At 47.1% G+C, this 22,616-nt stretch overlaps 40 non-coding genes across 40 annotated transcripts; 28 read left to right on the plus strand and 12 right to left on the minus strand.

Moving 5' to 3' along the window:
* Window positions 1–14: 14 nt before the first annotated feature.
* Window positions 15–96, plus strand: TRNAL-UAG (transfer RNA leucine (anticodon UAG)). The gene has a single exon. It is a non-coding gene; the product is annotated as a tRNA-Leu (tRNA).
* A 581-nt stretch (window positions 97–677) lies between these two features.
* TRNAL-AAG (transfer RNA leucine (anticodon AAG)) lies at window positions 678–759 on the plus strand. The gene has a single exon. It is a non-coding gene; the product is annotated as a tRNA-Leu (tRNA).
* Window positions 760–1,355: 596 nt separating this feature from the next.
* Window positions 1,356–1,429, minus strand: TRNAI-AAU (transfer RNA isoleucine (anticodon AAU)). The gene has a single exon. It is a non-coding gene; the product is annotated as a tRNA-Ile (tRNA).
* A 170-nt stretch (window positions 1,430–1,599) lies between these two features.
* TRNAL-UAG (transfer RNA leucine (anticodon UAG)) lies at window positions 1,600–1,681 on the plus strand. Its single transcript has one exon. It is a non-coding gene; the product is annotated as a tRNA-Leu (tRNA).
* Window positions 1,682–2,262: 581 nt separating this feature from the next.
* TRNAL-AAG (transfer RNA leucine (anticodon AAG)) lies at window positions 2,263–2,344 on the plus strand. The gene has a single exon. It is a non-coding gene; the product is annotated as a tRNA-Leu (tRNA).
* A 596-nt stretch (window positions 2,345–2,940) lies between these two features.
* Window positions 2,941–3,014, minus strand: TRNAI-AAU (transfer RNA isoleucine (anticodon AAU)). Its single transcript has one exon. It is a non-coding gene; the product is annotated as a tRNA-Ile (tRNA).
* Window positions 3,015–3,184: 170 nt separating this feature from the next.
* TRNAL-UAG (transfer RNA leucine (anticodon UAG)) lies at window positions 3,185–3,266 on the plus strand. Its single transcript has one exon. It is a non-coding gene; the product is annotated as a tRNA-Leu (tRNA).
* Window positions 3,267–3,847: 581 nt separating this feature from the next.
* TRNAL-AAG (transfer RNA leucine (anticodon AAG)) lies at window positions 3,848–3,929 on the plus strand. Its single transcript has one exon. It is a non-coding gene; the product is annotated as a tRNA-Leu (tRNA).
* Window positions 3,930–4,525: 596 nt separating this feature from the next.
* TRNAI-AAU (transfer RNA isoleucine (anticodon AAU)) lies at window positions 4,526–4,599 on the minus strand. The gene has a single exon. It is a non-coding gene; the product is annotated as a tRNA-Ile (tRNA).
* Window positions 4,600–4,769: 170 nt separating this feature from the next.
* TRNAL-UAG (transfer RNA leucine (anticodon UAG)) lies at window positions 4,770–4,851 on the plus strand. Its single transcript has one exon. It is a non-coding gene; the product is annotated as a tRNA-Leu (tRNA).
* Window positions 4,852–5,432: 581 nt separating this feature from the next.
* On the plus strand, window positions 5,433–5,514 carry TRNAL-AAG (transfer RNA leucine (anticodon AAG)). The gene has a single exon. It is a non-coding gene; the product is annotated as a tRNA-Leu (tRNA).
* A 596-nt stretch (window positions 5,515–6,110) lies between these two features.
* On the minus strand, window positions 6,111–6,184 carry TRNAI-AAU (transfer RNA isoleucine (anticodon AAU)). The gene has a single exon. It is a non-coding gene; the product is annotated as a tRNA-Ile (tRNA).
* A 170-nt stretch (window positions 6,185–6,354) lies between these two features.
* TRNAL-UAG (transfer RNA leucine (anticodon UAG)) lies at window positions 6,355–6,436 on the plus strand. Its single transcript has one exon. It is a non-coding gene; the product is annotated as a tRNA-Leu (tRNA).
* A 581-nt stretch (window positions 6,437–7,017) lies between these two features.
* On the plus strand, window positions 7,018–7,099 carry TRNAL-AAG (transfer RNA leucine (anticodon AAG)). The gene has a single exon. It is a non-coding gene; the product is annotated as a tRNA-Leu (tRNA).
* Window positions 7,100–7,695: 596 nt separating this feature from the next.
* Window positions 7,696–7,769, minus strand: TRNAI-AAU (transfer RNA isoleucine (anticodon AAU)). The gene has a single exon. It is a non-coding gene; the product is annotated as a tRNA-Ile (tRNA).
* Window positions 7,770–7,939: 170 nt separating this feature from the next.
* Window positions 7,940–8,021, plus strand: TRNAL-UAG (transfer RNA leucine (anticodon UAG)). Its single transcript has one exon. It is a non-coding gene; the product is annotated as a tRNA-Leu (tRNA).
* Window positions 8,022–8,602: 581 nt separating this feature from the next.
* TRNAL-AAG (transfer RNA leucine (anticodon AAG)) lies at window positions 8,603–8,684 on the plus strand. The gene has a single exon. It is a non-coding gene; the product is annotated as a tRNA-Leu (tRNA).
* An 831-nt stretch (window positions 8,685–9,515) lies between these two features.
* On the plus strand, window positions 9,516–9,597 carry TRNAL-UAG (transfer RNA leucine (anticodon UAG)). Its single transcript has one exon. It is a non-coding gene; the product is annotated as a tRNA-Leu (tRNA).
* Window positions 9,598–10,178: 581 nt separating this feature from the next.
* On the plus strand, window positions 10,179–10,260 carry TRNAL-AAG (transfer RNA leucine (anticodon AAG)). Its single transcript has one exon. It is a non-coding gene; the product is annotated as a tRNA-Leu (tRNA).
* Window positions 10,261–10,856: 596 nt separating this feature from the next.
* TRNAI-AAU (transfer RNA isoleucine (anticodon AAU)) lies at window positions 10,857–10,930 on the minus strand. Its single transcript has one exon. It is a non-coding gene; the product is annotated as a tRNA-Ile (tRNA).
* Window positions 10,931–11,100: 170 nt separating this feature from the next.
* TRNAL-UAG (transfer RNA leucine (anticodon UAG)) lies at window positions 11,101–11,182 on the plus strand. The gene has a single exon. It is a non-coding gene; the product is annotated as a tRNA-Leu (tRNA).
* A 581-nt stretch (window positions 11,183–11,763) lies between these two features.
* On the plus strand, window positions 11,764–11,845 carry TRNAL-AAG (transfer RNA leucine (anticodon AAG)). Its single transcript has one exon. It is a non-coding gene; the product is annotated as a tRNA-Leu (tRNA).
* A 596-nt stretch (window positions 11,846–12,441) lies between these two features.
* TRNAI-AAU (transfer RNA isoleucine (anticodon AAU)) lies at window positions 12,442–12,515 on the minus strand. Its single transcript has one exon. It is a non-coding gene; the product is annotated as a tRNA-Ile (tRNA).
* A 170-nt stretch (window positions 12,516–12,685) lies between these two features.
* On the plus strand, window positions 12,686–12,767 carry TRNAL-UAG (transfer RNA leucine (anticodon UAG)). The gene has a single exon. It is a non-coding gene; the product is annotated as a tRNA-Leu (tRNA).
* Window positions 12,768–13,698: 931 nt separating this feature from the next.
* On the minus strand, window positions 13,699–13,772 carry TRNAI-AAU (transfer RNA isoleucine (anticodon AAU)). Its single transcript has one exon. It is a non-coding gene; the product is annotated as a tRNA-Ile (tRNA).
* Window positions 13,773–13,942: 170 nt separating this feature from the next.
* On the plus strand, window positions 13,943–14,024 carry TRNAL-UAG (transfer RNA leucine (anticodon UAG)). Its single transcript has one exon. It is a non-coding gene; the product is annotated as a tRNA-Leu (tRNA).
* A 581-nt stretch (window positions 14,025–14,605) lies between these two features.
* Window positions 14,606–14,687, plus strand: TRNAL-AAG (transfer RNA leucine (anticodon AAG)). Its single transcript has one exon. It is a non-coding gene; the product is annotated as a tRNA-Leu (tRNA).
* An 831-nt stretch (window positions 14,688–15,518) lies between these two features.
* TRNAL-UAG (transfer RNA leucine (anticodon UAG)) lies at window positions 15,519–15,600 on the plus strand. The gene has a single exon. It is a non-coding gene; the product is annotated as a tRNA-Leu (tRNA).
* A 581-nt stretch (window positions 15,601–16,181) lies between these two features.
* Window positions 16,182–16,263, plus strand: TRNAL-AAG (transfer RNA leucine (anticodon AAG)). The gene has a single exon. It is a non-coding gene; the product is annotated as a tRNA-Leu (tRNA).
* Window positions 16,264–16,859: 596 nt separating this feature from the next.
* Window positions 16,860–16,933, minus strand: TRNAI-AAU (transfer RNA isoleucine (anticodon AAU)). Its single transcript has one exon. It is a non-coding gene; the product is annotated as a tRNA-Ile (tRNA).
* Window positions 16,934–17,103: 170 nt separating this feature from the next.
* TRNAL-UAG (transfer RNA leucine (anticodon UAG)) lies at window positions 17,104–17,185 on the plus strand. Its single transcript has one exon. It is a non-coding gene; the product is annotated as a tRNA-Leu (tRNA).
* Window positions 17,186–17,766: 581 nt separating this feature from the next.
* Window positions 17,767–17,848, plus strand: TRNAL-AAG (transfer RNA leucine (anticodon AAG)). Its single transcript has one exon. It is a non-coding gene; the product is annotated as a tRNA-Leu (tRNA).
* A 596-nt stretch (window positions 17,849–18,444) lies between these two features.
* On the minus strand, window positions 18,445–18,518 carry TRNAI-AAU (transfer RNA isoleucine (anticodon AAU)). The gene has a single exon. It is a non-coding gene; the product is annotated as a tRNA-Ile (tRNA).
* A 170-nt stretch (window positions 18,519–18,688) lies between these two features.
* On the plus strand, window positions 18,689–18,770 carry TRNAL-UAG (transfer RNA leucine (anticodon UAG)). The gene has a single exon. It is a non-coding gene; the product is annotated as a tRNA-Leu (tRNA).
* A 931-nt stretch (window positions 18,771–19,701) lies between these two features.
* On the minus strand, window positions 19,702–19,775 carry TRNAI-AAU (transfer RNA isoleucine (anticodon AAU)). Its single transcript has one exon. It is a non-coding gene; the product is annotated as a tRNA-Ile (tRNA).
* A 170-nt stretch (window positions 19,776–19,945) lies between these two features.
* On the plus strand, window positions 19,946–20,027 carry TRNAL-UAG (transfer RNA leucine (anticodon UAG)). Its single transcript has one exon. It is a non-coding gene; the product is annotated as a tRNA-Leu (tRNA).
* A 581-nt stretch (window positions 20,028–20,608) lies between these two features.
* TRNAL-AAG (transfer RNA leucine (anticodon AAG)) lies at window positions 20,609–20,690 on the plus strand. Its single transcript has one exon. It is a non-coding gene; the product is annotated as a tRNA-Leu (tRNA).
* A 596-nt stretch (window positions 20,691–21,286) lies between these two features.
* On the minus strand, window positions 21,287–21,360 carry TRNAI-AAU (transfer RNA isoleucine (anticodon AAU)). The gene has a single exon. It is a non-coding gene; the product is annotated as a tRNA-Ile (tRNA).
* A 143-nt stretch (window positions 21,361–21,503) lies between these two features.
* TRNAL-UAG (transfer RNA leucine (anticodon UAG)) lies at window positions 21,504–21,585 on the plus strand. Its single transcript has one exon. It is a non-coding gene; the product is annotated as a tRNA-Leu (tRNA).
* Window positions 21,586–22,166: 581 nt separating this feature from the next.
* Window positions 22,167–22,248, plus strand: TRNAL-AAG (transfer RNA leucine (anticodon AAG)). Its single transcript has one exon. It is a non-coding gene; the product is annotated as a tRNA-Leu (tRNA).
* Window positions 22,249–22,616: the final 368 nt, after the last annotated feature.

The raw sequence follows: 22,616 nt of genomic DNA on the forward strand, positions 1-22,616 counted from the left end.
AGCACTCTTTTGTAGGTAGCATGGCCGAGCGGTCTAAGGTGCTGGATTTAGGCTCCAGTCTCTTTGGGGGCGTGGGTTCGAATCCCACTGCTGCCAAGCTCTTTTAACAAATGCCTATCCTCGAGGGCTCAAGCGTCTATGAAGTTTCTGCTGCACTTTGCTGGCGTTCCTTGCTCTACACACTGGAATCTCAGAAAAGCAGCATTAGGAAATTGCATGTTTTGGTTGAGAAGTCTTCCAAAGGGCACACTTCTGATGAGATGACTAGTGAAATGTCGTCAACGTTACAAAACAAGTCCAACTCAATGTGACTACCTCCTGTAAGCTAGATACCACGTTCACACTTTAAGTGTGGACACCAAAAAACAAGCAGCACTAATGAAAAGCTGGCACACTTTTCAGCAGAGTGCCAAGTGAACTAAGTGCCAGAATGCTGCACCCAAAGTCCACTCTCAAGCGTAAAGTGACCACAATCTGCAGCCTCAGAAAGAGGACTGAAGCACATAAGTTGGCATCTTGGCCATCTGTGTCAAACTTCAACAACCTTTCATAATGGATAAAGTGGTGAATACTTGAAGTTGAGAGTTCTGAGGCCTCCAGCACAAGCAATGAATTCAGAGCATGGAATGCAGACTATGTCCCGCCGCTTTTCAGTCATTAGCGAGCACTCTTTCACAGGTAGCATGGCCGAGCGGTCTAAGGCGCTGGATTAAGGCTCCAGTCTCTTCGGGGGCGTGGGTTCGAATCCCACTGCTGCCAAGCTCTTTTAACAAAATCCCTATCCTCAAGGGCTCAAGCATCTCTGATGTTGCTGCAGTTCCTTGCCCAACACACTGGAATCTCAAAGAACACTTACCTCTCTGCTCTAGCAGCATTAGAATAACTGCATTCATTGCATGTTTTGTTTGAGAAGTCTTCCAAAGGGCACACTTCTGGTGACTAGTGAAATGTCATCAACAGTATATAACAAGTCCAACTGAATGTGACTAACTCCTGTAAGCTAGATTCAACACTCCTACTTTAAGTGTAGACAGCAAAAACAAGCAGCAGTAATGAAAAGCTGGCACATTTTGTAGGAGAGTGCCAAGTGAACTTGCCACAGAATGCTGCACCCAAAGTCCACTCTCAAGCGTAAAAGGACCACAACTTGCTTCCTCAGAAAGAGGACAGAAGCACATAAGTTGGCATCTTGGCCATCTGTGTCAAACTTCAACAACCTTTCATAATGGATAAAGTGGTGACCACTTGGAGTGGAGAGATCTGAGGCCTCCAGCACAAGCAATGAATGCAGAACATCGGACAGCAGAAAGCCACAGGGTACACATGCCTGAGACCATAAAGATCAAGCGCACGGATGGCCCATACGGGGATCGAACCCGCGACCTTGGCGTTATTAGCACCACGCTCTAACCAACTGAGCTAACCGGCCAATATGCGACAGCCCAGCTGGGGCTGTGTCTTTCTTAGCCATCCCAGGCTCTCATTAAAGACAAGCTGCAGGAATTCCAGGTGTGCTATATCTATGCCACGGCCTCATCAATCCATGGAATGTAGAATATGTCCCTCCGCCTTTTAATGGTTAGCGAGCACTCTTTTGTAGGTAGCATGGCCGAGCGGTCTAAGGCGCTGGATTTAGGCTCCAGTCTCTTTGGGGGCGTGGGTTCGAATCCCACTGCTGCCAAGCTCTTTTAACAAATGCCTATCCTCGAGGGCTCAAGCGTCTATGAAGTTTCTGCTGCACTTTGCTGGCGTTCCTTGCTCTACACACTGGAATCTCAGAAAAGCAGCATTAGGAAATTGCATGTTTTGGTTGAGAAGTCTTCCAAAGGGCACACTTCTGATGAGATGACTAGTGAAATGTCGTCAACGTTACAAAACAAGTCCAACTCAATGTGACTACCTCCTGTAAGCTAGATACCACGTTCACACTTTAAGTGTGGACACCAAAAAACAAGCAGCACTAATGAAAAGCTGGCACACTTTTCAGCAGAGTGCCAAGTGAACTAAGTGCCAGAATGCTGCACCCAAAGTCCACTCTCAAGCGTAAAGTGACCACAATCTGCAGCCTCAGAAAGAGGACTGAAGCACATAAGTTGGCATCTTGGCCATCTGTGTCAAACTTCAACAACCTTTCATAATGGATAAAGTGGTGAATACTTGAAGTTGAGAGTTCTGAGGCCTCCAGCACAAGCAATGAATTCAGAGCATGGAATGCAGACTATGTCCCGCCGCTTTTCAGTCATTAGCGAGCACTCTTTTACAGGTAGCATGGCCGAGCGGTCTAAGGCGCTGGATTAAGGCTCCAGTCTCTTCGGGGGCGTGGGTTCGAATCCCACTGCTGCCAAGCTCTTTTAACAAAATCCCTATCCTCAAGGGCTCAAGCATCTCTGATGTTGCTGCAGTTCCTTGCCCAACACACTGACATCTCAAAGAACACTTACCTCTCTGCTCTAGCAGCATTAGAATAACTGCATTCATTGCATGTTTTGTTTGAGAAGTCTTCCAAAGGGCACACTTCTGGTGACTAGTGAAATGTCATCAACAGTATATAACAAGTCCAACTGAATGTGACTAACTCCTGTAAGCTAGATTCAACACTCCTACTTTAAGTGTAGACAGCAAAAACAAGCAGCAGTAATGAAAAGCTGGCACATTTTGTAGGAGAGTGCCAAGTGAACTTGCCACAGAATGCTGCACCCAAAGTCCACTCTCAAGCGTAAAAGGACCACAACTTGCTGCCTCAGAAAGAGGACAGAAGCACATAAGTTGGCATCTTGGCCATCTGTGTCAAACTTCAACAACCTTTCATAATGGATAAAGTGGTGACCACTTGGAGTGGAGAGATCTGAGGCCTCCAGCACAAGCAATGAATGCAGAACATCGGACAGCAGAAAGCCACAGGGTACACATGCCTGAGACCATAAAGATCAAGCGCACGGATGGCCCGTACGGGGATCGAACCCGCGACCTTGGCGTTATTAGCACCACGCTCTAACCAACTGAGCTAACCGGCCAATATGCGACAGCCCAGCTGGGGCTGTGTCTTTCTTAGCCATCCCAGGCTCTCATTAAAGACAAGCTGCAGGAATTCCAGGTGTGCTATATCTATGCCACGGCCTCATCAATCCATGGAATGTAGAATATGTCCCTCCGCCTTTTAATGGTTAGCGAGCACTCTTTTGTAGGTAGCATGGCCGAGCGGTCTAAGGCGCTGGATTTAGGCTCCAGTCTCTTTGGGGGCGTGGGTTCGAATCCCACTGCTGCCAAGCTCTTTTAACAAATGCCTATCCTCGAGGGCTCAAGCGTCTATGAAGTTTCTGCTGCACTTTGCTGGCGTTCCTTGCTCTACACACTGGAATCTCAGAAAAGCAGCATTAGGAAATTGCATGTTTTGGTTGAGAAGTCTTCCAAAGGGCACACTTCTGATGAGATGACTAGTGAAATGTCGTCAACGTTACAAAACAAGTCCAACTCAATGTGACTACCTCCTGTAAGCTAGATACCACGTTCACACTTTAAGTGTGGACACCAAAAAACAAGCAGCACTAATGAAAAGCTGGCACACTTTTCAGCAGAGTGCCAAGTGAACTAAGTGCCAGAATGCTGCACCCAAAGTCCACTCTCAAGCGTAAAGTGACCACAATCTGCAGCCTCAGAAAGAGGACTGAAGCACATAAGTTGGCATCTTGGCCATCTGTGTCAAACTTCAACAACCTTTCATAATGGATAAAGTGGTGAATACTTGAAGTTGAGAGTTCTGAGGCCTCCAGCACAAGCAATGAATTCAGAGCATGGAATGCAGACTATGTCCCGCCGCTTTTCAGTCATTAGCGAGCACTCTTTTACAGGTAGCATGGCCGAGCGGTCTAAGGCGCTGGATTAAGGCTCCAGTCTCTTCGGGGGCGTGGGTTCGAATCCCACTGCTGCCAAGCTCTTTTAACAAAATCCCTATCCTCAAGGGCTCAAGCATCTCTGATGTTGCTGCAGTTCCTTGCCCAACACACTGACATCTCAAAGAACACTTACCTCTCTGCTCTAGCAGCATTAGAATAACTGCATTCATTGCATGTTTTGTTTGAGAAGTCTTCCAAAGGGCACACTTCTGGTGACTAGTGAAATGTCATCAACAGTATATAACAAGTCCAACTGAATGTGACTAACTCCTGTAAGCTAGATTCAACACTCCTACTTTAAGTGTAGACAGCAAAAACAAGCAGCAGTAATGAAAAGCTGGCACATTTTGTAGGAGAGTGCCAAGTGAACTTGCCACAGAATGCTACACCCAAAGTCCACTCTCAAGCGTAAAAGGACCACAACTTGCTGCCTCAGAAAGAGGACAGAAGCACATAAGTTGGCATCTTGGCCATCTGTGTCAAACTTCAACAACCTTTCATAATGGATAAAGTGGTGACCACTTGGAGTGGAGAGATCTGAGGCCTCCAGCACAAGCAATGAATGCAGAACATCGGACAGCAGAAAGCCACAGGGTACACATGCCTGAGACCATAAAGATCAAGCGCACGGATGGCCCGTACGGGGATCGAACCCGCGACCTTGGCGTTATTAGCACCATGCTCTAACCAACTGAGCTAACCGGCCAATATGCGACAGCCCAGCTGGGGCTGTGTCTTTCTTAGCCATCCCAGGCTCTCATTAAAGACAAGCTGCAGGAATTCCAGGTGTGCTATATCTATGCCACGGCCTCATCAATCCATGGAATGTAGAATATGTCCCTCCGCCTTTTAATGGTTAGCGAGCACTCTTTTGTAGGTAGCATGGCCGAGCGGTCTAAGGTGCTGGATTTAGGCTCCAGTCTCTTTGGGGGCGTGGGTTCGAATCCCACTGCTGCCAAGCTCTTTTAACAAATGCCTATCCTCGAGGGCTCAAGCGTCTATGAAGTTTCTGCTGCACTTTGCTGGCGTTCCTTGCTCTACACACTGGAATCTCAGAAAAGCAGCATTAGGAAATTGCATGTTTTGGTTGAGAAGTCTTCCAAAGGGCACACTTCTGATGAGATGACTAGTGAAATGTCGTCAACGTTACAAAACAAGTCCAACTCAATGTGACTACCTCCTGTAAGCTAGATACCACGTTCACACTTTAAGTGTGGACACCAAAAAACAAGCAGCACTAATGAAAAGCTGGCACACTTTTCAGCAGAGTGCCAAGTGAACTAAGTGCCAGAATGCTGCACCCAAAGTCCACTCTCAAGCGTAAAGTGACCACAATCTGCAGCCTCAGAAAGAGGACTGAAGCACATAAGTTGGCATCTTGGCCATCTGTGTCAAACTTCAACAACCTTTCATAATGGATAAAGTGGTGAATACTTGAAGTTGAGAGTTCTGAGGCCTCCAGCACAAGCAATGAATTCAGAGCATGGAATGCAGACTATGTCCCGCCGCTTTTCAGTCATTAGCGAGCACTCTTTTACAGGTAGCATGGCCGAGCGGTCTAAGGCGCTGGATTAAGGCTCCAGTCTCTTCGGGGGCGTGGGTTCGAATCCCACTGCTGCCAAGCTCTTTTAACAAAATCCCTATCCTCAAGGGCTCAAGCATCTCTGATGTTGCTGCAGTTCCTTGCCCAACACACTGGAATCTCAAAGAACACTTACCTCTCTGCTCTAGCAGCATTAGAATAACTGCATTCATTGCATGTTTTGTTTGAGAAGTCTTCCAAAGGGCACACTTCTGGTGACTAGTGAAATGTCATCAACAGTATATAACAAGTCCAACTGAATGTGACTAACTCCTGTAAGCTAGATTCAACACTCCTACTTTAAGTGTAGACAGCAAAAACAAGCAGCAGTAATGAAAAGCTGGCACATTTTGTAGGAGAGTGCCAAGTGAACTTGCCACAGAATGCTGCACCCAAAGTCCACTCTCAAGCGTAAAAGGACCACAACTTGCTTCTTCAGAAAGAGGACAGAAGCACATAAGTTGGCATCTTGGCCATCTGTGTCAAACTTCAACAACCTTTCATAATGGATAAAGTGGTGACCACTTGGAGTGGAGAGATCTGAGGCCTCCAGCACAAGCAATGAATGCAGAACATCGGACAGCAGAAAGCCACAGGGTACACATGCCTGAGACCATAAAGATCAAGCGCACGGATGGCCCATACGGGGATCGAACCCGCGACCTTGGCGTTATTAGCACCACGCTCTAACCAACTGAGCTAACCGGCCAATATGCGACAGCCCAGCTGGGGCTGTGTCTTTCTTAGCCATCCCAGGCTCTCATTAAAGACAAGCTGCAGGAATTCCAGGTGTGCTATATCTATGCCACGGCCTCATCAATCCATGGAATGTAGAATATGTCCCTCCGCCTTTTAATGGTTAGCGAGCACTCTTTTGTAGGTAGCATGGCCGAGCGGTCTAAGGCGCTGGATTTAGGCTCCAGTCTCTTTGGGGGCGTGGGTTCGAATCCCACTGCTGCCAAGCTCTTTTAACAAATGCCTATCCTCGAGGGCTCAAGCGTCTATGAAGTTTCTGCTGCACTTTGCTGGCGTTCCTTGCTCTACACACTGGAATCTCAGAAAAGCAGCATTAGGAAATTGCATGTTTTGGTTGAGAAGTCTTCCAAAGGGCACACTTCTGATGAGATGACTAGTGAAATGTCGTCAACGTTACAAAACAAGTCCAACTCAATGTGACTACCTCCTGTAAGCTAGATACCACGTTCACACTTTAAGTGTGGACACCAAAAAACAAGCAGCACTAATGAAAAGCTGGCACACTTTTCAGCAGAGTGCCAAGTGAACTAAGTGCCAGAATGCTGCACCCAAAGTCCACTCTCAAGCGTAAAGTGACCACAATCTGCAGCCTCAGAAAGAGGACTGAAGCACATAAGTTGGCATCTTGGCCATCTGTGTCAAACTTCAACAACCTTTCATAATGGATAAAGTGGTGAATACTTGAAGTTGAGAGTTCTGAGGCCTCCAGCACAAGCAATGAATTCAGAGCATGGAATGCAGACTATGTCCCGCCGCTTTTCAGTCATTAGCGAGCACTCTCTTACAGGTAGCATGGCCGAGCGGTCTAAGGCGCTGGATTAAGGCTCCAGTCTCTTCGGGGGCGTGGGTTCGAATCCCACTGCTGCCAAGCTCTTTTAACAAAATCCCTATCCTCAAGGGCTCAAGCATCTCTGATGTTGCTGCAGTTCCTTGCCCAACACACTGACATCTCAAAGAACACTTACCTCTCTGCTCTAGCAGCATTAGAATAACTGCATTCATTGCATGTTTTGTTTGAGAAGTCTTCCAAAGGGCACACTTCTGTTGACTAGTGAAATGTCATCAACAGTATATAACAAGTCCAACTGAATGTGACTAACTCCTGTAAGCTAGATTCAACACTCCTACTTTAAGTGTAGACAGCAAAAACAAGCAGCAGTAATGAAAAGCTGGCACATTTTGTAGGAGAGTGCCAAGTGAACTTGCCACAGAATGCTGCACCCAAAGTCCACTCTCAAGCGTAAAAGGACCACAACTTGCTGCCTCAGAAAGAGGACAGAAGCACATAAGTTGGCATCTTGGCCATCTGTGTCAAACTTCAACAACCTTTCATAATGGATAAAGTGGTGACCACTTGGAGTGGAGAGATCTGAGGCCTCCAGCACAAGCAATGAATGCAGAACATCGGACAGCAGAAAGCCACAGGGTACACATGCCTGAGACCATAAAGATCAAGCGCACGGATGGCCCGTACGGGGATCGAACCCGCGACCTTGGCGTTATTAGCACCACGCTCTAACCAACTGAGCTAACCGGCCAATATGCGACAGCCCAGCTGGGGCTGTGTCTTTCTTAGCCATCCCAGGCTCTCATTAAAGACAAGCTGCAGGAATTCCAGGTGTGCTATATCTATGCCACGGCCTCATCAATCCATGGAATGTAGAATATGTCCCTCCGCCTTTTAATGGTTAGCGAGCACTCTTTTGTAGGTAGCATGGCCGAGCGGTCTAAGGTGCTGGATTTAGGCTCCAGTCTCTTTGGGGGCGTGGGTTCGAATCCCACTGCTGCCAAGCTCTTTTAACAAATGCCTATCCTCGAGGGCTCAAGCGTCTATGAAGTTTCTGCTGCACTTTGCTGGCGTTCCTTGCTCTACACACTGGAATCTCAGAAAAGCAGCATTAGGAAATTGCATGTTTTGGTTGAGAAGTCTTCCAAAGGGCACACTTCTGATGAGATGACTAGTGAAATGTCGTCAACGTTACAAAACAAGTCCAACTCAATGTGACTACCTCCTGTAAGCTAGATACCACGTTCACACTTTAAGTGTGGACACCAAAAAACAAGCAGCACTAATGAAAAGCTGGCACACTTTTCAGCAGAGTGCCAAGTGAACTAAGTGCCAGAATGCTGCACCCAAAGTCCACTCTCAAGCGTAAAGTGACCACAATCTGCAGCCTCAGAAAGAGGACTGAAGCACATAAGTTGGCATCTTGGCCATCTGTGTCAAACTTCAACAACCTTTCATAATGGATAAAGTGGTGAATACTTGAAGTTGAGAGTTCTGAGGCCTCCAGCACAAGCAATGAATTCAGAGCATGGAATGCAGACTATGTCCCGCCGCTTTTCAGTCATTAGCGAGCACTCTTTTGCAGGTAGCATGGCCGAGCGGTCTAAGGCGCTGGATTAAGGCTCCAGTCTCTTCGGGGGCGTGGGTTCGAATCCCACTGCTGCCAAGCTCTTTTAACAAAATCCCTATCCTCAAGGGCTCAAGCATCTCTGATGTTGCTGCAGTTCCTTGCCCAACACACTGACATCTCAAAGAACACTTACCTCTCTGCTCTAGCAGCATTAGAATAACTGCATTCATTGCATGTTTTGTTTGAGAAGTCTTCCAAAGGGCACACTTCTGGTGACTAGTGAAATGTCATCAACAGTATATAACAAGTCCAACTGAATGTGACTAACTCCTGTAAGCTAGATTCAACACTCCTACTTTAAGTGTAGACAGCAAAAACAAGCAGCAGTAATGAAAAGCTGGCACATTTTGTAGGAGAGTGCCAAGTGAACTTGCCACAGAATGCTGCACCCAAAGTCCACTCTCAAGCGTAAAAGGACCACAACTTGCTGCCTCAGAAAGAGGACAGAAGCACATAAGTTGGCATCTTGGCCATCTGTGTCAAACTTCAACAACCTTTCATAATGGATAAAGTGGTGACCACTTGGAGTGGAGAGATCTGAGGCCTCCAGCACAAGCAATGAATGCAGAACATCGGACAGCAGAAAGCCACAGGGTACACATGCCTGAGACCATAAAGATCAAGCGCACGGATGGGGATCGAACCCGCGACCTTGGCGTTATTAGCACCACGCTCTAACCAACTGAGCTAACCGGCCAATATGCGACAGCCCAGCTGGGGCTGTGTCTTTCTTAGCCATCCCAGGCTCTCATTAAAGACAAGCTGCAGGAATTCCAGGTGTGCTATATCTATGCCACGGCCTCATCAATCCATGGAATGTAGAATATGTCCCTCCGCCTTTTAATGGTTAGCGAGCTCTCTTTTGTAGGTAGCATGGCCGAGCGGTCTAAGGTGCTGGATTTAGGCTCCAGTCTCTTTGGGGGCGTGGGTTCGAATCCCACTGCTGCCAAGCTCTTTTAACAAATGCCTATCCTCGAGGGCTCAAGCGTCTATGAAGTTTCTGCTGCACTTTGCTGGCGTTCCTTGCTCTACACACTGGAATCTCAGAAAAGCAGCATTAGGAAATTGCATGTTTTGGTTGAGAAGTCTTCCAAAGGGCACACTTCTGATGAGATGACTAGTGAAATGTCGTCAACGTTACAAAACAAGTCCAACTCAATGTGACTACCTCCTGTAAGCTAGATACCACGTTCACACTTTAAGTGTGGACACCAAAAAACAAGCAGCACTAATGAAAAGCTGGCACACTTTTCAGCAGAGTGCCAAGTGAACTAAGTGCCAGAATGCTGCACCCAAAGTCCACTCTCAAGCGTAAAGTGACCACAATCTGCAGCCTCAGAAAGAGGACTGAAGCACATAAGTTGGCATCTTGGCCATCTGTGTCAAACTTCAACAACCTTTCATAATGGATAAAGTGGTGAATACTTGAAGTTGAGAGTTCTGAGGCCTCCAGCACAAGCAATGAATTCAGAGCATGGAATGCAGACTATGTCCCGCCACTTTTCAGTCATTAGCGAGCACTCTTTTACAGGTAGCATGGCCGAGCGGTCTAAGGCGCTGGATTAAGGCTCCAGTCTCTTCGGGGGCGTGGGTTCGAATCCCACTGCTGCCAAGCTCTTTTAACAAAATCCCTATCCTCAAGGGCTCAAGCATCTCTGATGTTGCTGCAGTTCCTTGCCCAACACACTGACATCTCAAAGAACACTTACCTCTCTGCTCTAGCAGCATTAGAATAACTGCATTCATTGCATGTTTTGTTTGAGAAGTCTTCCAAAGGGCACACTTCTGGTGACTAGTGAAATGTCATCAACAGTATATAACAAGTCCAACTGAATGTGACTAACTCCTGTAAGCTAGATTCAACACTCCTACTTTAAGTGTAGACAGCAAAAACAAGCAGCAGTAATGAAAAGCTGGCACATTTTGTAGGAGAGTGCCAAGTGAACTTGCCACAGAATGCTGCACCCAAAGTCCACTCTCAAGCGTAAAACGACCACAACTTGCTGCCTCAGAAAGAGGACAGAAGCACATAAGTTGGCATCTTGGCCATCTGTGTCAAACTTCAACAACCTTTCATAATGGATAAAGTGGTGACCACTTGGAGTGGAGAGATCTGAGGCCTCCAGCACAAGCAATGAATGCAGAACATCGGACAGCAGAAAGCCACAGGGTACACATGCCTGAGACCATAAAGATCAAGCGCACGGATGGCCCGTACGGGGATCGAACCCGCGACCTTGGCGTTATTAGCACCACGCTCTAACCAACTGAGCTAACCGGCCAATATGCGACAGCCCAGCTGGGGCTGTGTCTTTCTTAGCCATCCCAGGCTCTCATTAAAGACAAGCTGCAGGAATTCCAGGTGTGCTATATCTATGCCACGGCCTCATCAATCCATGGAATGTAGAATATGTCCCTCCGCCTTTTAATGGTTAGCGAGCACTCTTTTGTAGGTAGCATGGCCGAGCGGTCTAAGGTGCTGGATTTAGGCTCCAGTCTCTTTGGGGGCGTGGGTTCGAATCCCACTGCTGCCAAGCTCTTTTAACAAATGCCTATCCTCGAGGGCTCAAGCGTCTATGAAGTTTCTGCTGCACTTTGCTGGCGTTCCTTGCTCTACACACTGGAATCTCAGAAAAGCAGCATTAGGAAATTGCATGTTTTGGTTGAGAAGTCTTCCAAAGGGCACACTTCTGATGAGATGACTAGTGAAATGTCGTCAACGTTACAAAACAAGTCCAACTCAATGTGACTACCTCCTGTAAGCTAGATACCACGTTCACACTTTAAGTGTGGACACCAAAAAACAAGCAGCACTAATGAAAAGCTGGCACACTTTTCAGCAGAGTGCCAAGTGAACTAAGTGCCAGAATGCTGCACCCAAAGTCCACTCTCAAGCGTAAAGTGACCACAATCTGCAGCCTCAGAAAGAGGACTGAAGCACATAAGTTGGCATCTTGGCCATCTGTGTCAAACTTCAACAACCTTTCATAATGGATAAAGTGGTGAATACTTGAAGTTGAGAGTTCTGAGGCCTCCAGCACAAGCAATGAATTCAGAGCATGGAATGCAGACTATGTCCCGCCGCTTTTCAGTCATTAGCGAGCACTCTTTTACAGGTAGCATGGCCGAGCGGTCTAAGGCGCTGGATTAAGGCTCCAGTCTCTTCGGGGGCGTGGGTTCGAATCCCACTGCTGCCAAGCTCTTTTAACAAAATCCCTATCCTCAAGGGCTCAAGCATCTCTGATGTTGCTGCAGTTCCTTGCCCAACACACTGGAATCTCAAAGAACACTTACCTCTCTGCTCTAGCAGCATTAGAATAACTGCATTCATTGCATGTTTTGTTTGAGAAGTCTTCCAAAGGGCACACTTCTGGTGACTAGTGAAATGTCATCAACAGTATATAACAAGTCCAACTGAATGTGACTAACTCCTGTAAGCTAGATTCAACACTCCTACTTTAAGTGTAGACAGCAAAAACAAGCAGCAGTAATGAAAAGCTGGCACATTTTGTAGGAGAGTGCCAAGTGAACTTGCCACAGAATGCTGCACCCAAAGTCCACTCTCAAGCGTAAAAGGACCACAACTTGCTTCCTCAGAAAGAGGACAGAAGCACATAAGTTGGCATCTTGGCCATCTGTGTCAAACTTCAACAACCTTTCATAATGGATAAAGTGGTGACCACTTGGAGTGGAGAGATCTGAGGCCTCCAGCACAAGCAATGAATGCAGAACATCGGACAGCAGAAAGCCACAGGGTACACATGCCTGAGACCATAAAGATCAAGCGCACGGATGGCCCGTACGGGGATCGAACCCGCGACCTTGGCGTTATTAGCACCACGCTCTAACCAACTGAGCTAACCGGCCAATATGCGACAGCCCAGCTGGGGCTGTGTCTTTCTTAGCCATCCCAGGCTCTCATTAAAGACAAGCTGCAGGAATTCCAGGTGTGCTATATCTATGCCACGGCCTCATCAGTCCATGGAATGTAGAATATGTCCCTCCGCCTTTTAATGGTTAGCGAGCACTCTTTTGTAGGTAGCATGGCCGAGCGGTCTAAGGCGCTGGATTTAGGCTCCAGTCTCTTTGGGGGCGTGGGTTCGAATCCCACTGCTGCCAAGCTCTTTTAACAAATGCCTATCCTCGAGGGCTCAAGCGTCTATGAAGTTTCTGCTGCACTTTGCTGGCGTTCCTTGCTCTACACACTGGAATCTCAGAAAAGCAGCATTAGGAAATTGCATGTTTTGGTTGAGAAGTCTTCCAAAGGGCACACTTCTGATGAGATGACTAGTGAAATGTCGTCAACGTTACAAAACAAGTCCAACTCAATGTGACTACCTCCTGTAAGCTAGATACCACGTTCACACTTTAAGTGTGGACACCAAAAAACAAGCAGCACTAATGAAAAGCTGGCACACTTTTCAGCAGAGTGCCAAGTGAACTAAGTGCCAGAATGCTGCACCGAAAGTCCACTCTCAAGCGTAAAGTGACCACAATCTGATGTTGCTGCAGTTCCTTGCCCAACACACTGACATCTCAAAGAACACTTACCTCTCTGCTCTAGCAGCATTAGAATAACTGCATTCATTGCATGTTTTGTTTGAGAAGTCTTCCAAAGGGCACACTTCTGGTGACTAGTGAAATGTCATCAACAGTATATAACAAGTCCAACTGAATGTGACTAACTCCTGTAAGCTAGATTCAACACTCCTACTTTAAGTGTAGACAGCAAAAACAAGCAGCAGTAATGAAAAGCTGGCACATTTTGTAGGAGAGTGCCAAGTGAACTTGCCACAGAATGCTGCACCCAAAGTCCACTCTCAAGCGTAAAAGGACCACAACTTGCTGCCTCAGAAAGAGGACAGAAGCACATAAGTTGGCATCTTGGCCATCTGTGTCAAACTTCAACAACCTTTCATAATGGATAAAGTGGTGACCACTTGGAGTGGAGAGATCTGAGGCCTCCAGCACAAGCAATGAATGCAGAACATCGGACAGCAGAAAGCCACAGGGTACACATGCCTGAGACCATAAAGATCAAGCGCACGGATGGCCCGTACGGGGATCGAACCCGCGACCTTGGCGTTATTAGCACCACGCTCTAACCAACTGAGCTAACCGGCCAATATGCGACAGCCCAGCTGGGGCTGTGTCTTTCTTAGCCATCCCAGGCTCTCATTAAAGACAAGCTGCAGGAATTCCAGGTGTGCTATATCTATGCCACGGCCTCATCAATCCATGGAATGTAGAATATGTCCCTCCGCCTTTTAATGGTTAGCGAGCACTCTTTTGTAGGTAGCATGGCCGAGCGGTCTAAGGCGCTGGATTTAGGCTCCAGTCTCTTTGGGGGCGTGGGTTCGAATCCCACTGCTGCCAAGCTCTTTTAACAAATGCCTATCCTCGAGGGCTCAAGCGTCTATGAAGTTTCTGCTGCACTTTGCTGGCGTTCCTTGCTCTACACACTGGAATCTCAGAAAAGCAGCATTAGGAAATTGCATGTTTTGGTTGAGAAGTCTTCCAAAGGGCACACTTCTGATGAGATGACTAGTGAAATGTCGTCAACGTTACAAAACAAGTCCAACTCAATGTGACTACCTCCTGTAAGCTAGATACCACGTTCACACTTTAAGTGTGGACACCAAAAAACAAGCAGCACTAATGAAAAGCTGGCACACTTTTCAGCAGAGTGCCAAGTGAACTAAGTGCCAGAATGCTGCACCGAAAGTCCACTCTCAAGCGTAAAGTGACCACAATCTGCAGCCTCAGAAAGAGGACTGAAGCACATAAGTTGGCATCTTGGCCATCTGTGTCAAACTTCAACAACCTTTCATAATGGATAAAGTGGTGAATACTTGAAGTTGAGAGTTCTGAGGCCTCCAGCACAAGCAATGAATTCAGAGCATGGAATGCAGACTATGTCCCGCCGCTTTTCAGTCATTAGCGAGCACTCTTTTGCAGGTAGCATGGCCGAGCGGTCTAAGGCGCTGGATTAAGGCTCCAGTCTCTTCGGGGGCGTGGGTTCGAATCCCACTGCTGCCAAGCTCTTTTAACAAAATCCCTATCCTCAAGGGCTCAAGCATCTCTGATGTTGCTGCAGTTCCTTGCCCAACACACTGACATCTCAAAGAACACTTACCTCTCTGCTCTAGCAGCATTAGAATAACTGCATTCATTGCATGTTTTGTTTGAGAAGTCTTCCAAAGGGCACACTTCTGGTGACTAGTGAAATGTCATCAACAGTATATAACAAGTCCAACTGAATGTGACTAACTCCTGTAAGCTAGATTCAACACTCCTACTTTAAGTGTAGACAGCAAAAACAAGCAGCAGTAATGAAAAGCTGGCACATTTTGTAGGAGAGTGCCAAGTGAACTTGCCACAGAATGCTGCACCCAAAGTCCACTCTCAAGCGTAAAAGGACCACAACTTGCTGCCTCAGAAAGAGGACAGAAGCACATAAGTTGGCATCTTGGCCATCTGTGTCAAACTTCAACAACCTTTCATAATGGATAAAGTGGTGACCACTTGGAGTGGAGAGATCTGAGGCCTCCAGCACAAGCAATGAATGCAGAACATCGGACAGCAGAAAGCCACAGGGTACACATGCCTGAGACCATAAAGATCAAGCGCACGGATGGGGATCGAACCCGCGACCTTGGCGTTATTAGCACCACGCTCTAACCAACTGAGCTAACCGGCCAATATGCGACAGCCCAGCTGGGGCTGTGTCTTTCTTAGCCATCCCAGGCTCTCATTAAAGACAAGCTGCAGGAATTCCAGGTGTGCTATATCTATGCCACGGCCTCATCAATCCATGGAATGTAGAATATGTCCCTCCGCCTTTTAATGGTTAGCGAGCTCTCTTTTGTAGGTAGCATGGCCGAGCGGTCTAAGGTGCTGGATTTAGGCTCCAGTCTCTTTGGGGGCGTGGGTTCGAATCCCACTGCTGCCAAGCTCTTTTAACAAATGCCTATCCTCGAGGGCTCAAGCGTCTATGAAGTTTCTGCTGCACTTTGCTGGCGTTCCTTGCTCTACACACTGGAATCTCAGAAAAGCAGCATTAGGAAATTGCATGTTTTGGTTGAGAAGTCTTCCAAAGGGCACACTTCTGATGAGATGACTAGTGAAATGTCGTCAACGTTACAAAACAAGTCCAACTCAATGTGACTACCTCCTGTAAGCTAGATACCACGTTCACACTTTAAGTGTGGACACCAAAAAACAAGCAGCACTAATGAAAAGCTGGCACACTTTTCAGCAGAGTGCCAAGTGAACTAAGTGCCAGAATGCTGCACCCAAAGTCCACTCTCAAGCGTAAAGTGACCACAATCTGCAGCCTCAGAAAGAGGACTGAAGCACATAAGTTGGCATCTTGGCCATCTGTGTCAAACTTCAACAACCTTTCATAATGGATAAAGTGGTGAATACTTGAAGTTGAGAGTTCTGAGGCCTCCAGCACAAGCAATGAATTCAGAGCATGGAATGCAGACTATGTCCCGCCACTTTTCAGTCATTAGCGAGCACTCTTTTACAGGTAGCATGGCCGAGCGGTCTAAGGCGCTGGATTAAGGCTCCAGTCTCTTCGGGGGCGTGGGTTCGAATCCCACTGCTGCCAAGCTCTTTTAACAAAATCCCTATCCTCAAGGGCTCAAGCATCTCTGATGTTGCTGCAGTTCCTTGCCCAACACACTGACATCTCAAAGAACACTTACCTCTCTGCTCTAGCAGCATTAGAATAACTGCATTCATTGCATGTTTTGTTTGAGAAGTCTTCCAAAGGGCACACTTCTGGTGACTAGTGAAATGTCATCAACAGTATATAACAAGTCCAACTGAATGTGACTAACTCCTGTAAGCTAGATTCAACACTCCTACTTTAAGTGTAGACAGCAAAAACAAGCAGCAGTAATGAAAAGCTGGCACATTTTGTAGGAGAGTGCCAAGTGAACTTGCCACAGAATGCTGCACCCAAAGTCCACTCTCAAGCGTAAAACGACCACAACTTGCTGCCTCAGAAAGAGGACAGAAGCACATAAGTTGGCATCTTGGCCATCTGTGTCAAACTTCAACAACCTTTCATAATGGATAAAGTGGTGACCACTTGGAGTGGAGAGATCTGAGGCCTCCAGCACAAGCAATGAATGCAGAACATCGGACAGCAGAAAGCCACAGGGTACACATGCCTGAGACCATAAAGATCAAGCGCACGGATGGCCCGTACGGGGATCGAACCCGCGACCTTGGCGTTATTAGCACCACGCTCTAACCAACTGAGCTAACCGGCCAATATGCGACAGCCCAGCTGGGGCTGTGTCTTTCTTAGCCATCCCAGGCTCTCATTAAAGACAAGCTGCAGGAATTCCAGGTGTGCTATATCTATGCCACGGCCTCATCAATCCATGGAATGTAGAATATGTCCCTCCGCCTTTTAATGGTTAGCGAGCACTCTTTTGTAGGTAGCATGGCCGAGCGGTCTAAGGTGCTGGATTTAGGCTCCAGTCTCTTTGGGGGCGTGGGTTCGAATCCCACTGCTGCCAAGCTCTTTTAACAAATGCCTATCCTCGAGGGCTCAAGCGTCTATGAAGTTTCTGCTGCACTTTGCTGGCGTTCCTTGCTCTACACACTGGAATCTCAGAAAAGCAGCATTAGGAAATTGCATGTTTTGGTTGAGAAGTCTTCCAAAGGGCACACTTCTGATGAGATGACTAGTGAAATGTCGTCAACGTTACAAAACAAGTCCAACTCAATGTGACTACCTCCTGTAAGCTAGATACCACGTTCACACTTTAAGTGTGGACACCAAAAAACAAGCAGCACTAATGAAAAGCTGGCACACTTTTCAGCAGAGTGCCAAGTGAACTAAGTGCCAGAATGCTGCACCCAAAGTCCACTCTCAAGCGTAAAGTGACCACAATCTGCAGCCTCAGAAAGAGGACTGAAGCACATAAGTTGGCATCTTGGCCATCTGTGTCAAACTTCAACAACCTTTCATAATGGATAAAGTGGTGAATACTTGAAGTTGAGAGTTCTGAGGCCTCCAGCACAAGCAATGAATTCAGAGCATGGAATGCAGACTATGTCCCGCCGCTTTTCAGTCATTAGCGAGCACTCTTTTACAGGTAGCATGGCCGAGCGGTCTAAGGCGCTGGATTAAGGCTCCAGTCTCTTCGGGGGCGTGGGTTCGAATCCCACTGCTGCCAAGCTCTTTTAACAAAATCCCTATCCTCAAGGGCTCAAGCATCTCTGATGTTGCTGCAGTTCCTTGCCCAACACACTGGAATCTCAAAGAACACTTACCTCTCTGCTCTAGCAGCATTAGAATAACTGCATTCATTGCATGTTTTGTTTGAGAAGTCTTCCAAAGGGCACACTTCTGGTGACTAGTGAAATGTCATCAACAGTATATAACAAGTCCAACTGAATGTGACTAACTCCTGTAAGCTAGATTCAACACTCCTACTTTAAGTGTAGACAGCAAAAACAAGCAGCAGTAATGAAAAGCTGGCACATTTTGTAGGAGAGTGCCAAGTGAACTTGCCACAGAATGCTGCACCCAAAGTCCACTCTCAAGCGTAAAAGGACCACAACTTGCTTCCTCAGAAAGAGGACAGAAGCACATAAGTTGGCATCTTGGCCATCTGTGTCAAACTTCAACAACCTTTCATAATGGATAAAGTGGTGACCACTTGGAGTGGAGAGATCTGAGGCCTCCAGCACAAGCAATGAATGCAGAACATCGGACAGCAGAAAGCCACAGGGTACACATGCCTGAGACCATAAAGATCAAGCGCACGGATGGCCCGTACGGGGATCGAACCCGCGACCTTGGCGTTATTAGCACCACGCTCTAACCAACTGAGCTAACCGGCCAATATGCGACAGCCCAGCTGGGGCTGTGTCTTTCTTAGCCATCCCAGGCTCTCATTAAAGACAAGCTGCAGGAATTCCAGGTGTGCTATATCTATGCCACGGCCTCATCAGTCCATGGAATGTAGAATATGTCCCTCCGCCTTTTAATGGTTAGCGAGCACTCTTTTGTAGGTAGCATGGCCGAGCGGTCTAAGGCGCTGGATTTAGGCTCCAGTCTCTTTGGGGGCGTGGGTTCGAATCCCACTGCTGCCAAGCTCTTTTAACAAATGCCTATCCTCGAGGGCTCAAGCGTCTATGAAGTTTCTGCTGCACTTTGCTGGCGTTCCTTGCTCTACACACTGGAATCTCAGAAAAGCAGCATTAGGAAATTGCATGTTTTGGTTGAGAAGTCTTCCAAAGGGCACACTTCTGATGAGATGACTAGTGAAATGTCGTCAACGTTACAAAACAAGTCCAACTCAATGTGACTACCTCCTGTAAGCTAGATACCACGTTCACACTTTAAGTGTGGACACCAAAAAACAAGCAGCACTAATGAAAAGCTGGCACACTTTTCAGCAGAGTGCCAAGTGAACTAAGTGCCAGAATGCTGCACCGAAAGTCCACTCTCAAGCGTAAAGTGACCACAATCTGATGTTGCTGCAGTTCCTTGCCCAACACACTGACATCTCAAAGAACACTTACCTCTCTGCTCTAGCAGCATTAGAATAACTGCATTCATTGCATGTTTTGTTTGAGAAGTCTTCCAAAGGGCACACTTCTGGTGACTAGTGAAATGTCATCAACAGTATATAACAAGTCCAACTGAATGTGACTAACTCCTGTAAGCTAGATTCAACACTCCTACTTTAAGTGTAGACAGCAAAAACAAGCAGCAGTAATGAAAAGCTGGCACATTTTGTAGGAGAGTGCCAAGTGAACTTGCCACAGAATGCTGCACCCAAAGTCCACTCTCAAGCGTAAAAGGACCACAACTTGCTGCCTCAGAAAGAGGACAGAAGCACATAAGTTGGCATCTTGGCCATCTGTGTCAAACTTCAACAACCTTTCATAATGGATAAAGTGGTGACCACTTGGAGTGGAGAGATCTGAGGCCTCCAGCACAAGCAATGAATGCAGAACATCGGACAGCAGAAAGCCACAGGGTACACATGCCTGAGACCATAAAGATCAAGCGCACGGATGGCCCGTACGGGGATCGAACCCGCGACCTTGGCGTTATTAGCACCACGCTCTAACCAACTGAGCTAACCGGCCAATATGCGACAGCCCAGCTGGGGCTGTGTCTTTCTTAGCCATCCCAGGCTCTCATTAAAGACAAGCTGCAGGAATTCCAGGTGTGCTATATCTATGCCACGGCCTCATCAATCCATGGAATGTAGAATATGTCCCTCCGCCTTTTAATGGTTAGCGAGCACTCTTTTGTAGGTAGCATGGCCGAGCGGTCTAAGGCGCTGGATTTAGGCTCCAGTCTCTTTGGGGGCGTGGGTTCGAATCCCACTGCTGCCAAGCTCTTTTAACAAATGCCTATCCTCGAGGGCTCAAGCGTCTATGAAGTTTCTGCTGCACTTTGCTGGCGTTCCTTGCTCTACACACTGGAATCTCAGAAAAGCAGCATTAGGAAATTGCATGTTTTGGTTGAGAAGTCTTCCAAAGGGCACACTTCTGATGAGATGACTAGTGAAATGTCGTCAACGTTACAAAACAAGTCCAACTCAATGTGACTACCTCCTGTAAGCTAGATACCACGTTCACACTTTAAGTGTGGACACCAAAAAACAAGCAGCACTAATGAAAAGCTGGCACACTTTTCAGCAGAGTGCCAAGTGAACTAAGTGCCAGAATGCTGCACCGAAAGTCCACTCTCAAGCGTAAAGTGACCACAATCTGCAGCCTCAGAAAGAGGACTGAAGCACATAAGTTGGCATCTTGGCCATCTGTGTCAAACTTCAACAACCTTTCATAATGGATAAAGTGGTGAATACTTGAAGTTGAGAGTTCTGAGGCCTCCAGCACAAGCAATGAATTCAGAGCATGGAATGCAGACTATGTCCCGCCGCTTTTCAGTCATTAGCGAGCACTCTTTTGCAGGTAGCATGGCCGAGCGGTCTAAGGCGCTGGATTAAGGCTCCAGTCTCTTCGGGGGCGTGGGTTCGAATCCCACTGCTGCCAAGCTCTTTTAACAAAATCCCTATCCTCAAGGGCTCAAGCATCTCTGATGTTGCTGCAGTTCCTTGCCCAACACACTGACATCTCAAAGAACACTTACCTCTCTGCTCTAGCAGCATTAGAATAACTGCATTCATTGCATGTTTTGTTTGAGAAGTCTTCCAAAGGGCACACTTCTGGTGACTAGTGAAATGTCATCAACAGTATATAACAAGTCCAACTGAATGTGACTAACTCCTGTAAGCTAGATTCAACACTCCTACTTTAAGTGTAGACAGCAAAAACAAGCAGCAGTAATGAAAAGCTGGCACATTTTGTAGGAGAGTGCCAAGTGAACTTGCCACAGAATGCTGCACCCAAAGTCCACTCTCAAGCGTAAAAGGACCACAACTTGCTGCCTCAGAAAGAGGACAGAAGCACATAAGTTGGCATCTTGGCCATCTGTGTCAAACTTCAACAACCTTTCATAATGGATAAAGTGGTGACCACTTGGAGTGGAGAGATCTGAGGCCTCCAGCACAAGCAATGAATGCAGAACATCGGACAGCAGAAAGCCACAGGGTACACATGCCTGAGACCATAAAGATCAAGCGCACGGATGGCCCGTACGGGGATCGAACCCGCGACCTTGGCGTTATTAGCACCACGCTCTAACCAACTGAGCTAACCGGCCAATATGCGACAGCCCAGCTGGGGCTGTGTCTTTCTTAGCCATCCCAGGCTCTCATTAAAGACAAGCTGCAGGAATTCCAGGTGTGCTATATCTAGTAGAATATGTCCCTCCGCCTTTTAATGGTTAGCGAGCACTCTTTTGTAGGTAGCATGGCCGAGCGGTCTAAGGCGCTGGATTTAGGCTCCAGTCTCTTTGGGGGCGTGGGTTCGAATCCCACTGCTGCCAAGCTCTTTTAACAAATGCCTATCCTCGAGGGCTCAAGCGTCTATGAAGTTTCTGCTGCACTTTGCTGGCGTTCCTTGCTCTACACACTGGAATCTCAGAAAAGCAGCATTAGGAAATTGCATGTTTTGGTTGAGAAGTCTTCCAAAGGGCACACTTCTGATGAGATGACTAGTGAAATGTCGTCAACGTTACAAAACAAGTCCAACTCAATGTGACTACCTCCTGTAAGCTAGATACCACGTTCACACTTTAAGTGTGGACACCAAAAAACAAGCAGCACTAATGAAAAGCTGGCACACTTTTCAGCAGAGTGCCAAGTGAACTAAGTGCCAGAATGCTGCACCCAAAGTCCACTCTCAAGCGTAAAGTGACCACAATCTGCAGCCTCAGAAAGAGGACTGAAGCACATAAGTTGGCATCTTGGCCATCTGTGTCAAACTTCAACAACCTTTCATAATGGATAAAGTGGTGAATACTTGAAGTTGAGAGTTCTGAGGCCTCCAGCACAAGCAATGAATTCAGAGCATGGAATGCAGACTATGTCCCGCCACTTTTCAGTCATTAGCGAGCACTCTTTTACAGGTAGCATGGCCGAGCGGTCTAAGGCGCTGGATTAAGGCTCCAGTCTCTTCGGGGGCGTGGGTTCGAATCCCACTGCTGCCAAGCTCTTTTAACAAAATCCCTATCCTCAAGGGCTCAAGCATCTCTGATGTTGCTGCAGTTCCTTGCCCAACACACTGACATCTCAAAGAACACTTACCTCTCTGCTCTAGCAGCATTAGAATAACTGCATTCATTGCATGTTTTGTTTGAGAAGTCTTCCAAAGGGCACACTTCTGGTGACTAGTGAAATGTCATCAACAGTATATAACAAGTCCAACTGAATGTGACTAACTCCTGTAAGCTAGATTCAACACTCCTACTTTAAGTGTAGACAGCAAAAACAAGCAGCAGTAATGAAAAGCTGGCACATTTTGTAGGAGAGTGCCAAGTGAACTTGCCACAGAATGCTGCACCCAAAGTCCACTCTC

The sequence above is a fragment of the Aquarana catesbeiana genome, linkage group LG12, assembly GCF_042186555.1.
Source record: "Aquarana catesbeiana isolate 2022-GZ linkage group LG12, ASM4218655v1, whole genome shotgun sequence".
Lineage (NCBI taxonomy): Eukaryota > Metazoa > Chordata > Amphibia > Anura > Ranidae > Aquarana > Aquarana catesbeiana.